Source organism: Leopardus geoffroyi, chromosome C1, assembly GCF_018350155.1.
Source record: "Leopardus geoffroyi isolate Oge1 chromosome C1, O.geoffroyi_Oge1_pat1.0, whole genome shotgun sequence".
NCBI classification, from domain to species: Eukaryota; Metazoa; Chordata; class Mammalia; order Carnivora; family Felidae; genus Leopardus; species Leopardus geoffroyi.
Window position 1 is genome coordinate 53,993,352 of NC_059328.1, and position 12,054 is coordinate 54,005,405.

Consider the following 12,054-nt stretch of genomic DNA (forward strand, 5'->3'; position numbering starts at 1 on the left):
AAACTACACGGATGCCTCTCTGGTTGACTCTAGATTCTAGATTTCTTTTTTTTCCCTCCCCATCCTATCCTCATTTTTTAGCCATCTGTTCTTTTTCTAATGCTCTGGATATGTGTACCTTGTGTGTACCTAAATTTTCCATGTTGAATATGACCAACCTCTGTATTACATACATCTTACGTTATTATGTAATTATATATGTATATTTTGTATGTTATATAACAAAATACAATATAACATGTCTTTTATATGCTATATAAGAAAATGCAATATAACAAAAAGTTATATATATAACATATGTATGATATATATATTTAAATCTGAATGAAAACCTTCGGAAACTGAAATTCACATCCTCTGTCTCATACCTTTTTCCCCCTTTCCCTCCCTTTCTTTCAACCTCGCCATCACGTACACACATGCAAAAGAAAATTTCTTGAGCAGTTGTACTTCCAGCTCTAAAACCCCAGGATTCTTTATCCTGCATATTAGTAGATCCCTCCCTTGAGCTCTGTGCTACATGGTTAGTCATAGAGTTCTCACTCTGACTTGTCCTGAATAATTGAGCATGCTTCCCTCCCTACTTCTTACTACAACACTGCACTTGAGAAGAGAATGGCCATGGCAAGGCAGATAATCCTATGGGACCAAGGATAGTATTTTGTGGTGATTCCTTATCTTTTTCCAGACAGTCTGGATGCTATTCAAGTATATGGCAATGGGGACATAAGCTTTAGAGCTAAAGGGGTGTGTGGTGGTGGTGGTGGTGGTGGTGTGTGTGTGTGTGTGTGTGCGTGTGTGTATATCCACACACATATACATGAAAACTTATTGAATGTTTACATTTTAAATATGTGAAGTTCATTGTATTTCAATTTTCTATATGTCAATAAAGCTGTTTTTTTTAAAGTTAATTGTAATGGTGTTTGGAGAAAATCATTTTATCTTTCTGATATATCTATTTGAGGCATGGGAATACATTGCTAATATCCCATTGAGTACTGAAATATTATGAGTGTAACTTGCTTCCTTTCATGGCCCAAGCAGGACTTCCACTTATGTTCTGATGAAATGAAAAAAGCATGGGTATTGTGATTAGATAAACATTTGTATACCCTAGCTGAGTAACCCTCTGTGAATGAAAATGCCTCTTTGAGACACATTTTCTTATCTGAAAAACAAGAGCAAAAATATCTCTCAGTATTGCGTGGGAGAGTGTACGTTCCTAGCCTAGTGCTTAGATTGTAGTAAGGTTCTTTGGCTATGTGTGACATATGTGTGTGTTTTGTGTAGTGTGTAGTATATACACATCGACCCTGATTTTGTAAACAACAGTCAATATCCATCTACGATAGTTACTGTACCTCTGGAGAACAATGGTTGGATCTTTGTTTAAGAAGTCCACTTGCAGTGGGAACTCCAGGATCTCTATCCAGGAGGGGCTAAGATGAGACAGCCTCATGGAAGGAAAGGGGTTGAGAAACTCATCTTACAGCTGCATTTGAACAGCAAACAATGCTTTTCTAAGATTCTATGAATATCTGGGGGTTATTTGGGAGGACTGTTAGAATTCTCTTAGTCACCTTTTGAGATTTCTGTTGTCTTCCCTCTTTCCAAAAGGAGAACTGAAATGTTGATTTCAGTGTTGTTTGACTTTTGCTTTGCAGTATTCTTCAAGCAGGCCATCAGTCCTTTGCTATCTCTGTCCTCCCTCACAGACAGGGTCAGATAACAGTGAGGATGTTTTCTCTGTCTCAACAAGAAGGCTAGTCATTAAGGGAAATGTCATAGTCCATTTAATGCAATTTTAGCTCTGACCTTTTGGTTAGAGAAGGGAGAAAAAAAATTGATAACCCCTTACTTCCTGGAGTTGAGAGGCCATGTGGTAAGCAGAACCCTTTCTATTTCTTCAGAGTTCTTTTAGAGGTTCTGATCTTGCTAAATAGATTTGATCGTTACTATTTCATAATGGTGAACCTCTTTATTCAGTTCAAGTAAGTGTTTGAGAGTAATAAAAATCTTTCACATAGATCTCTTTTTCTGGCACACCGTAATTAAAATATTTGTTGAATCAAATTAAGCAATATCCACGTATCCGTTGTTTTATATGAGAGTATATAGAATTTGGACTGACAGCTGTAGCCTGATTCCAGTGATCCATGCGGAACAAAATGTGTTACATCCATTTAGCCGGAATTTCCCCAGCATCAACCCTGTGCCTTGCTTTTATTCTACACAAAGTCAATTTTGGTTTCATGGTAGTCTTCATTTTGATTGCATTTCTCATTCTTTCTTCTCTCATCATTCTTTCTTTTATATGTTGGATTTTTTTCAGTAAAGAGTAGCTAGTGATGATTATTTAATTATCTCCCCTTATCTATCTGAAGATAAAAATTTCTCCTTGGCCTTTTTAAAAAAAATTTTTTTAAGTATTAGCCTTCCATACAGTAAAGCTCTTGTTGAGTTTCATGAAATTCCCATCTCTCAGGCAAGAATGCTCAGTGGGTTCTTGAAGATACGGTACTGCAATCAGAAATTCAGAGAAGTGTGAGGGGACAGTAAAAGCATTTGGTTTTATTTGCTGTCTACATTTAGTCAAAGGCCAAGTCTCTGCCAAGTTGAGCTGCTTGGTCTTTCTTGCCACCCCTTCCTTCTTCTTATTCCTGTATTCCACAGCAGCCCGGTTTCATATACATTTATTGAGCGCCTTCTGTGTATCAGGTATTAGTGCCAAGATTTTAGGGGGCTGTAAAGAAGTGAAATATTGTCCGTGTTATTGAAGACTCAGAATCACTGGGATTGAGTGTGGTGGGTCAGACCCACTCATAAATAATTCTTATTTAAGTCAGACTGCCTAAATTCTAGGATGGGGGTCCAAAGTGAGGTGGGAGAATGGGGCCATGAGAGACAAAGTTCTTTTAAAAGATGTCAGGATGGGAGGTATATAAGAGCAGAGGCTTTGTTTGGATCCAGCCAAACTTGGGTTCCATTTCATTCTGCCACGGCTGGGACTAAACTTCACCAAAGCCTCAGTTTCCTCAGTGGGACTCCTACCTGCCACTGTGCTTAGTGTGAAGGTCTAACTCCATAGTTTATGGAAACTGCTCAGCAGAGTGCCTGGAGTATGTGTTTAATAGACGGCCTTTTAAAAAAATTTCAGTCTAGTTAGCATACAGTGTTATATTAGTTTCAGGTGTACGTTATAGTGATTCAACACTTCTCTACATTATTCAGTACTCATCAAGATAAATGTGCTCTTAATAGGTCTTCACCTGTTTTACCCATTCCCCCCCCCCCCACCTCCACTCTAGTTACCATCAGTTTGTTCTCTATAGTTAAGAGTCTGTTTTTTGGTTTTGTCTCTTTTGTTCTTTATTCTGTTTCTTAAATTCCACATATAAGTGAAACTATATGGTCTTTCTCTAACTGACATTTAATTTAGCACTACTCTCTAGATCCATGTATGTTGTTGCAGGTGGCAAGATTTCATTCTTTTTTATGGCTAAGATTCTACTGTGTCTGTATACCACATCTTCCTTATCCATTCATTTATCAGTGGACACTTGGGCTGCTTCCATAATTTGGCTATTGCAGATAATGCTGCAATAAACAAAGGTGCTGTATCCTTTTGAATTAGTGTTTTCACATTCTTTGGGTAAATATCAGTGGAATTACTGTGTCATATGGTAGTTCTATTTTTTGGGAGGCCCTTCAAACCTTTTTCCACAGTGGCTGCACCAGTTTACATTCCTACCAACAGTGAAGGAAGGTTCCTTTTTCTAATACATGACCTTTTAAAAATGATGATAGTGTCTGGGCTGTCTGGGTGGCTCACTCAAACGTCTGACTCTTGATTTAGGCTCAGGTCATGATCTCATAGTCATGAGAACAAGCCCTGTGTTGGGCTCTGTGCTGAGCATGGAGCCTGCTTAAGATTCTCTGTCCCTCTCTCTCTGCTCATCTCCCCACATGCATGTGTGCACATGCACATACTCTCTCTCTCTCTCAAAAAATGTTTTTTAAATGATGATAGTGTTAGAGTTTTAGAATTGGGGGGGGGGAAGTATAGCTCCCTTTTATTTTCTAAACAAATACACACGTGCGCATATAGCTATTTAGCAGGTGATAATATTTATAACACAAATTATTCTAATTTTCATTTCTTTGTTGTTGACTTTGGACATTCTCTAGAGTGTCCCTGTTGCTAGCTAAATGTTCACCATTGCTGAGCCGCTGTTTGACATAGGGAATGGCATCAGATCCTTCCAGCGGCTTCCCAATTAATTTGATTGTCGTAAGAGCCCCAGGACCTTATTCTGGTCAAAGAAGGGCTGGGTGTACCATTGATTTGTCAGGGCCGTGATGCAGGTGGATACTAGCGCTTCCTACATGGTCTGGGCCTTCAAAGCCCGAATTGTTGGCACCACCTGTTCTGTGGCCTGTGCCTGCCAGCGCTGAGCTCTCTGGAACTGCTAGTAGGTGCTGCACATGCCCAGGCCTCTGCCCCCATTCATTAAAGCAGCTGCCAGATCTGTCCATGTCTAGGATGGCTGCCGTGCAGTGACTTGTAGTTTTCTAAGTGACTTACAGTTTTAATAGTTCATACTGTGTGCCAAATAGTGTGGAAGTATTTCAGTATTTCAAAAACCAGTACCACTGAATCTGTGTGAACCTGGATATTAGCATAGCACATAATAGTTTCCCATACCAGCCACCAGATCACTTCAAGATGAGACGAGGAAACCCCAGAACTATGAAGAAGTTCACTTCTGTTAAACATTCAGGATACCGAACTACTGCGAGTGAGGAGTTTACATGTGCTGTAGCGGAAGCTCTGGAAAGAGGTTCTGTCCTTGTTGTCCAGTCTGGCTTTATCAACCCTGACACTGAACGGCATGATCTTTTTTTTTAAAATTTTTTTTTCAATGTTTATTTATTTTTGGGACAGAGAGAGACAGAGCATGAACGGGGGAGGGGCAGAGAGAGCGAGACACTGAATCGGAAACAGGCTCCAGGCTCTGAGCCATCAGCCCAGAGCCCGATGTGGGGCTCGAACTCACGGACCGCGAGATCGTGACCTGGCTGAGGTCGGACGCTTAACCGACTGCGCCACCCAGGCGCCCCAGGCATGATCTTTTTTTGCTGAGCCTGTGAAATTTTGCTGGAGACAGCCTTTTTCACCGCTTAATTCTTTCCATTCCCCAGAGCCGCCTGGTAGCTATCATTTACTAAGGGCATACAACACAGCAGGCACTATGCTAAGGGCTTATAGAACTTTCTTGTATGGTCCTCACCACAATCCTATGTGATATTCTCTTAATGCTTTCCACTTACAGATAAGGAAACCAAGACTTTTATTAGTTCCTTAACTTCTGCAGGCTACACAGCCCGCTGTAGCAGAAGTCAAATCCAAACCAGGTCTAGCTGCTTAAAGCCCATATTTGACTGTGGTGGCTTTATTCCATTCCTAGCCTCTTGTTGGCACAAGGAATATTGTTTTTTTGTTTGTTTTTGCTTAAAGTTATTTATTTTTCTGTGAAATTGCTATATTTAATTGGATTTTTGTGTATTTTGTGGCAGGCAATCCAATGACTCATTTACATGAGAGCTGAATTTCTAAGAATTAAAATAAAAATTCCTGGTTGTTTTTGAAAATCTCACCATTTAAAAATCACATTGGGGGTGCCTGGCTGGCTCAGTCAGTAGATAATGTGCCTCTTGATCTTAGGGTCATGAGTTCGAGCCCCATGTTGGGTGTAGAGATTACTTAAATAAATAAACTTAAAAAAATCATGTTGACATGCATGGTCTCACTTGATCCTTTTGATGCCATGAGACATGTAGGAAAGTTTTTGTTCTCAATTTGTTCCCATTTACAGAGGGAGAAGAGGTCTGAGAGGAGTACAATATCATGCTTAAAGCCACAGAGTTTTTAGGTAGAAAAGTGAAGTGTTCAGTCAAGACCTGTCTCCCCAGTGTCAGGCTTTTTTCTAAGCTGTCCTGAACTAGGGTGTAAGAGGAATAAGGTGTAAGCAGCCTTTGATTCTGGAAGCCAGGGCAGTGGGCTTTTTCATGGTAGATCTAGTTATTATCCCCTATGTGATCCATTTCTCTAATTGCAGGAAGCCAAGAGCTGAAAAGTCTGCTATAAACAAGGAAGGATGAAGCCTTCTGTGATGATGACACTGGTTCTCTGCTTCTTGCTGAGTGTCCTGGAGAAGGAATAGTGTTTTCCTAGGATAGGAGCTAATAGTGCATCTCTGCAAGGTCCCAACTTTGTAGAAGGTAGGAAAGGACATTTGTGGCATTATAACAAATAAGTACAGAAAATCATGTCCCCTTGGTGAAAAGGAGCATGAACACGAACAGACAGATCATCATGTCAAAATTCAGGTTATCAGTCACCCTCAGATGGGCTGAACGCTATGACAACTCAACATGACTAGACCTGGATGACAAAGGTGTTCCAGAATTGAGAAGGTGATGCTCTACAGGATTGTCTTTGTGGAGGCTCAGAGGACCTAATGAGAAAGGCTGATAGCCCAAGAACTTCCAATTTTGCCAAGGGTCCTTTGCCATCTCTTTCCTGTCCTGATGTATTGGATTAGCTTGAGTGTTCTCACCAGAGCTGAGACAGTTACTACCCTGATGAAGCAGGGTCTTGGGTCTTAGAAAAAAAATCAGGTACTGAAGGATACTCCTGGCAAGTTTCCATTCCACTTGGAGTGAAGGCTCCACACAGGGCTCTTCGAGGGCTTGTGGGCAGTGTTGGCCTCCATCTTACAGGAGGGGCTGGGAAACCGTTTTGTGGCCATGAACTCTGATGAATTGTGCACAGAGGATGGAGGTCTCCACAGCCACTGAGAACTGACATACTGAAGCTTAACAGCATAGCATTTGGCTGTTGTCTTTATTTTATGTAGCTTGTTTTTTGCTGTAAAACTTATTAATGTGAATTATAGAAAATTTAGACATTCTAGTTCAACAACAACAAAACATCACTTATCATTCTCTTACTTAGATATCATTGCTGTAATTATTTTGAAAATGTAGCAGCTAAGAGCCTAGACTATAGAGCAGCCTGCCTGGGTACAGATTCTGGCTTTACTATCTCTGGGACCTGGGGTGGGTCACTGATGTGTCTTTGCTTCAGTTTCTTCATGGGGAACATAGGGACAGCAATGGTATCTCCTTCATAGGGTGGTTGTGAATATAAAGAATTTTGACTAGTGCCTGATACCTAGTAGGCATTCAGTAAGCTTGACTTGTTATTTTTATTTTATGTTCATTGAATTGTCTAAATTCTTTCTCTAAACTCAAATAATCTTCTTTTGCAAAAATGAGATTTTACTTTGTGTGTTTTGTATCTTGCTCATTTTTTACTTAATTCTTTGTCATGAGCCTCTGTACTCTTCTACCAAGTGGTTTCAATAGCTAATTTTGTGGCATTGTTAGAGGTGCTCACCCACTTCTCTTACTGTGGGAGAGGTACATTATTTATAGTCTTTCGCCTTTATAAACAATAATATATTGTCTATAATATATAGCAAACCAGTGAATATCTGGTTTGCTAAATCTTTGCATACCATCCTTTTCTTTTGATGGCAGTACTTTATGGGGGAGCCTCCTTTCTTGGGGGTCACTAAGCAAAGTTGTATGCAGCGTAGGGTGCCATGGATACATATTTATGTGAGCAGTAGGAGCATACATGGAGAATGTTCCAGGGTTCTAACAAACAGTGCATGCAGCCTTGGAGACGGTGAGAGTCTGATTTTTAGATGATCAAATATTTGTATTTTTTAATAGGTTGGTACCATGGTGCTCTGTTCTAGCACATAATACAGGTCTAAATTTTCTATAATTTACATTAATAAGTTTTACAACAACAAAAAAAAGTTACATAGAATAAAGAAGTTCATAATACTTCTCATAATAGTATTTTCTTACGGCTGACAAATCATTAAGATGTTAATGAAAAGTAGCCACGCCTACTTATCCTATTTCATAAAGTCAGTTAAGACCAGCCTTAACGCTTGTGCTAGTCTTCTTAAAAATATATTCTATTCCAAATAAGTATTAAACCAGCTCAAATATTTTTTGGAATGAAGCATGATATAAATACAGACAAATAGCTAACTCACAGTCCAGTGGGAAGCAGAGATTCTCTCCCAAGAGATACAAGCTTTGTGTCACTCACTCTCCAAGGGAGAACCACTCAGATTCTACCTGTGGTGAGTTCCCATGACTTGGGAGCAGTTGGGATGCTGTGTCTTGTCTCCTAAATTAGGAATCCTAGGAAAAACTTGTGTATCCTTAGAAATGACACGGGGACAGGGTGCAGTTTTTTTTTTTTAGCGCTGGTCTTTGGTGGGTTTACATTTTAAAATGACAAGAGAGCATAGAATAAGAATCTACTTGGAGCCTTCCAGGCACAGACCTGGATCTTTCTCTTTGGATGGCACTCTCATGCTCTATCAGCTCTAACTTCGCCACCTCCCACCCTCTAAGACCCACAAATCCCTGAGGAACCTTTAGTAAACTCAGGGTGTTTTCCCACTAGTTGCCATTTAGTCATAGCATTTAGAAGTATGTTGGAGGTGGCAAGGTTTGGGTTCCTCAAAATGCAAGTATTTTCAACCAGCTAGTGCAGGGATTAGAAAACTTTTTCTAAAAAGTGCCAGATAATAAATACTTTAACTTTGTGGACCATGAGGTCTCTGTGACAGTGACTCAACTCTGCCATAGTAGCATGAAAACAGCCACAGACAGTATGTAAAGGAATGAGTGTGGTTATATGTATGAGTGTAATAAAACTTTACTTATAGATACTGAGATTTGACCTTCAAATAATATTCACCTTATTAAACATTTTCTCCTTTGACTTTTTCCAACCATATAAAAATGTAAAAGCCATTCTTATTTCACAGACTATACAAAAATAGGCAGCAGACTGGATTTGACCCATGAGCTATAGTTGGTCAACCCCTGATCTGCAACAGCCATTATTTTTCTTCTGCCTTCTGTGTATTACTTTCTGATTTCACCATTTCCCTCTACTGTGTCACTTTTTTTTTTGAAGCCCCTCTGTGCTTTCTCTTAGCTGAGACTTACATAGCCTTTGGAGAATCTATTCTTCTGGCCCTCATGTAGCTCATCAGGGAAAGCCAGAATACCTACCTAAAAGAACCATTAGGGCAAATTCAGATAATGTCCTTCTTCTCTTTTTTGTGTCCTGACTAATTTGACATATAATATGGGTATATAAAGGCTACAGGTAAATTCTGCCAAGTGGGTCTGGTTTCTGCAGGGCTCTAAGGTTCTAATCAACAGTGGGTGCAGCCTTAGAGATGGTGAGAGTCTGATTTTTAGATGATCAAGGATATTTATATCTTTTAATGGGTTGGTACCATGGAGTTCTGTTCCAGCACAAAACAATAAATTATATTTAAAAAGAAAAAAAAGAGTCCAAGAGAGGTCTGAACAATCAATTTGGTGTCATCTCTTAGAACAATGGTATATAACAAGGGTATTCAGGCTAGAGTAGAAACTTTCGATGGAAATGGGGGAATTACAAACATTTTATACCACTCTATCCTCAATATATTTAAAATGAAAACACAGTACAGATTTTTTATGTGAGGATGTGTTTAAAGGGAAATAATATGCTCTATGTCATAGAGAAACAGAACCCAGGAGGACATTCTCAGATCTGTAATTATAGTCCTAATCTGTGGGGCTGCCCGTCAGATCAATTGCTGGCATTTTATTTAGGGCCGTGAGGCAGTGGGGGCGACACAGGCTGTCTGCCTAAATAATGAGATTGGTTTGGTTGGTCTGACAGATGCCGTGATTTATGGGAGTGTTTATTGTGGGGACATCTGCTGCCGAGGGCAGCCAGATGAAAGGCATACAGGCGGGAGGTAGAGGAGGGCAAGGAACAGGGGAGGGGTGGTTGTGTGTAAGGCAGGTAAAGACCACCCCAAGCACAGCTGTTAGAACGGAGCTGCTATGGAGCTGTAAAATAGTGGGAGATAGTAGAAGTAGCCTGGGCTTTGGATTGTGCAGATCTGGCTTTGAATCCCTGGCTCTGCCACTAGTCAGCTGAGATTTTAGGAAAGTTGCTTCCTTTCTTTGAGAGTTCATTTATTCATCTATAAAATGGGGATAATAAACATTCTACCTCTTTCCCACTATGTGAAATTGTACTAACAAAAAAGTCCAGAGTTCCTGTACATAGGGGAACTCAGTTAATGGTAGACATTATTCATATTTGTCCATGTGTCCACTTGTTTGTTTATTCACCAGCATCGATTGTTCTTTGCAATTTCTAATAGAGCCGTATTTTCAAGCAGATGCCTAATGGTGACTTAGGCATTAATGGCTTTTGTGATGAGGATGAAAGTACACAATAGTCAGCAAGTATTTATAGGTACATGTATTGCCATTCAGATGGCACATAAGAGTTTAGTGGGAACCTGAAGTATGATTTAAAGAACAGCTGCCTGGGGCTGCCTGGGTGGCTCAGTCGGTTAAATCTGACTCTTGATTTCAGCTTAGGTCACGATCTCACCGTCCCTGAGATCGAGCGCTGCGTTGGGCTCCATGCTGACAGTGTGGAGCCTGCTTGGGATTCTTTCTCTCCCTATCTTTCTGCCCCTCCCCAACTCACACTCTCTCTCAAAATAAGTAAATGAGCTTAAAAAAATATAAAGAACAGCTGCCTGGCCAATAAACACAGTGAAAGATACACAACTCGCTAACTGGGGAAAAATAAAACAAGACCAAAATGAGATCTTGCTTCACACTCACCAGGTTGGTAAAATGATAAAGTCAAACAATAACCAAGTGTTGTACAGCACTACTAGTAGGAGTTTAAACTGATATGACTACTCTGGGAAATGACTGGTCAATATCTAGAAATCTGAAAATGTGCATATCCTTCTTGCTAGTAAATTCTACTCCTACATATAACCTAGAGAGAATCTCCTGTATATAATCAAGGCAACGTGTTCATAACCACATTGTTTGTTACAGTAAATGACCCGACCGTCCATCAGTGGGGTATTGGATCATACTTTAAGTGAGATAAAGTTACAGGTAGCACCATCATAGAATAATTTTAAATCATAGTGAGGAAAGAAAGAAAATTGCAAACACAAAGCCATTTATAAACAGCTTTAAACATGGAAAACAATATTAATATATTGCTTATGGATAACTACATATATAATAAATGTTTAAAGAAATTTGGAATGATACATATCAAAATCAGAATAGTATTAGGGAAAGAAAGAGGGATGTGATTGGAAGGGTTGCCTAAGGCTCAAATCCAAACCCTACCATTTACTCACTAGCTGTGCACCCTTGAACAAGTTTCTTAAGCTCTCTGCCTCAGTTTTCTGACCTGTGAAAGAAAATAATAATAATATCTTCTTCACAGGTATGCTTTGAGGATTAAATGAATAAATATTGGTAAAATGCTTAGAATAATACCTAGCAGATAGTTCAGTGTTACATGAGCGTTCGTAATTATGGTTCTCATTACACGAATCTTTTATCTTTTATTTATTAAAAAAACCTTAAATATTGCAATTTTTCATTTATAAATGTTTAAGTATTTATTCTGGTAAGTGAGGACTGTTGTTGAACATAACTACAGTATTATTACCCCTAAAAAAGTAACAATAAACCTTTAATATCAAATACTCAGGAAGTGCTTAAATTCCAGTCACCCCATAAATGTGATTAATTTTTTATAGTTTGCTTGGATTAAGTTCCAAACAAGATCTGATCTTTTAAAAAAATTTTTTTTAATGTTTATTTATTTTTGACAGAGAGAGAGAGAGAGAGAGAGAGCGCACGAGCATGAGTGGGGGAGGGGCAGAGAGAGAGGGAGACACAGAATCGGAAACAGGCTTCAGGTTCTGAGCTATCAGCACAGAGCCCAATGCAGGGCTCGAACACACCGACAGTGAGATCACGACCTGAGCTGAAGTTAGATGCTCAACCAACCGATTGAGCCACCCAGGTGCCCCATTGGCTGATTTGTCTCTT

At 39.6% G+C, this 12,054-nt stretch overlaps 1 protein-coding gene across 4 annotated transcripts in view; it reads left to right on the top strand.

Annotated features, from left to right (window-relative positions):
* The window catches only part of DNAJC6 (DnaJ heat shock protein family (Hsp40) member C6), a 150,864-nt gene that overhangs the window by 87,381 nt on the left and 51,429 nt on the right, over window positions 1–12,054 (top strand). The window contains exon 1 of one of the 4 annotated variants that reach the window (XM_045477708.1): window positions 6,133–6,285. The exons of the other annotated variants lie outside the window; for them this stretch is intronic. The gene's annotated coding sequence lies outside the window, so the exon portion shown is untranslated. Of the gene's footprint in view, window positions 1–6,132; window positions 6,286–12,054 lie in introns of those variants that run through there. 4 annotated transcript variants of the gene reach the window in all.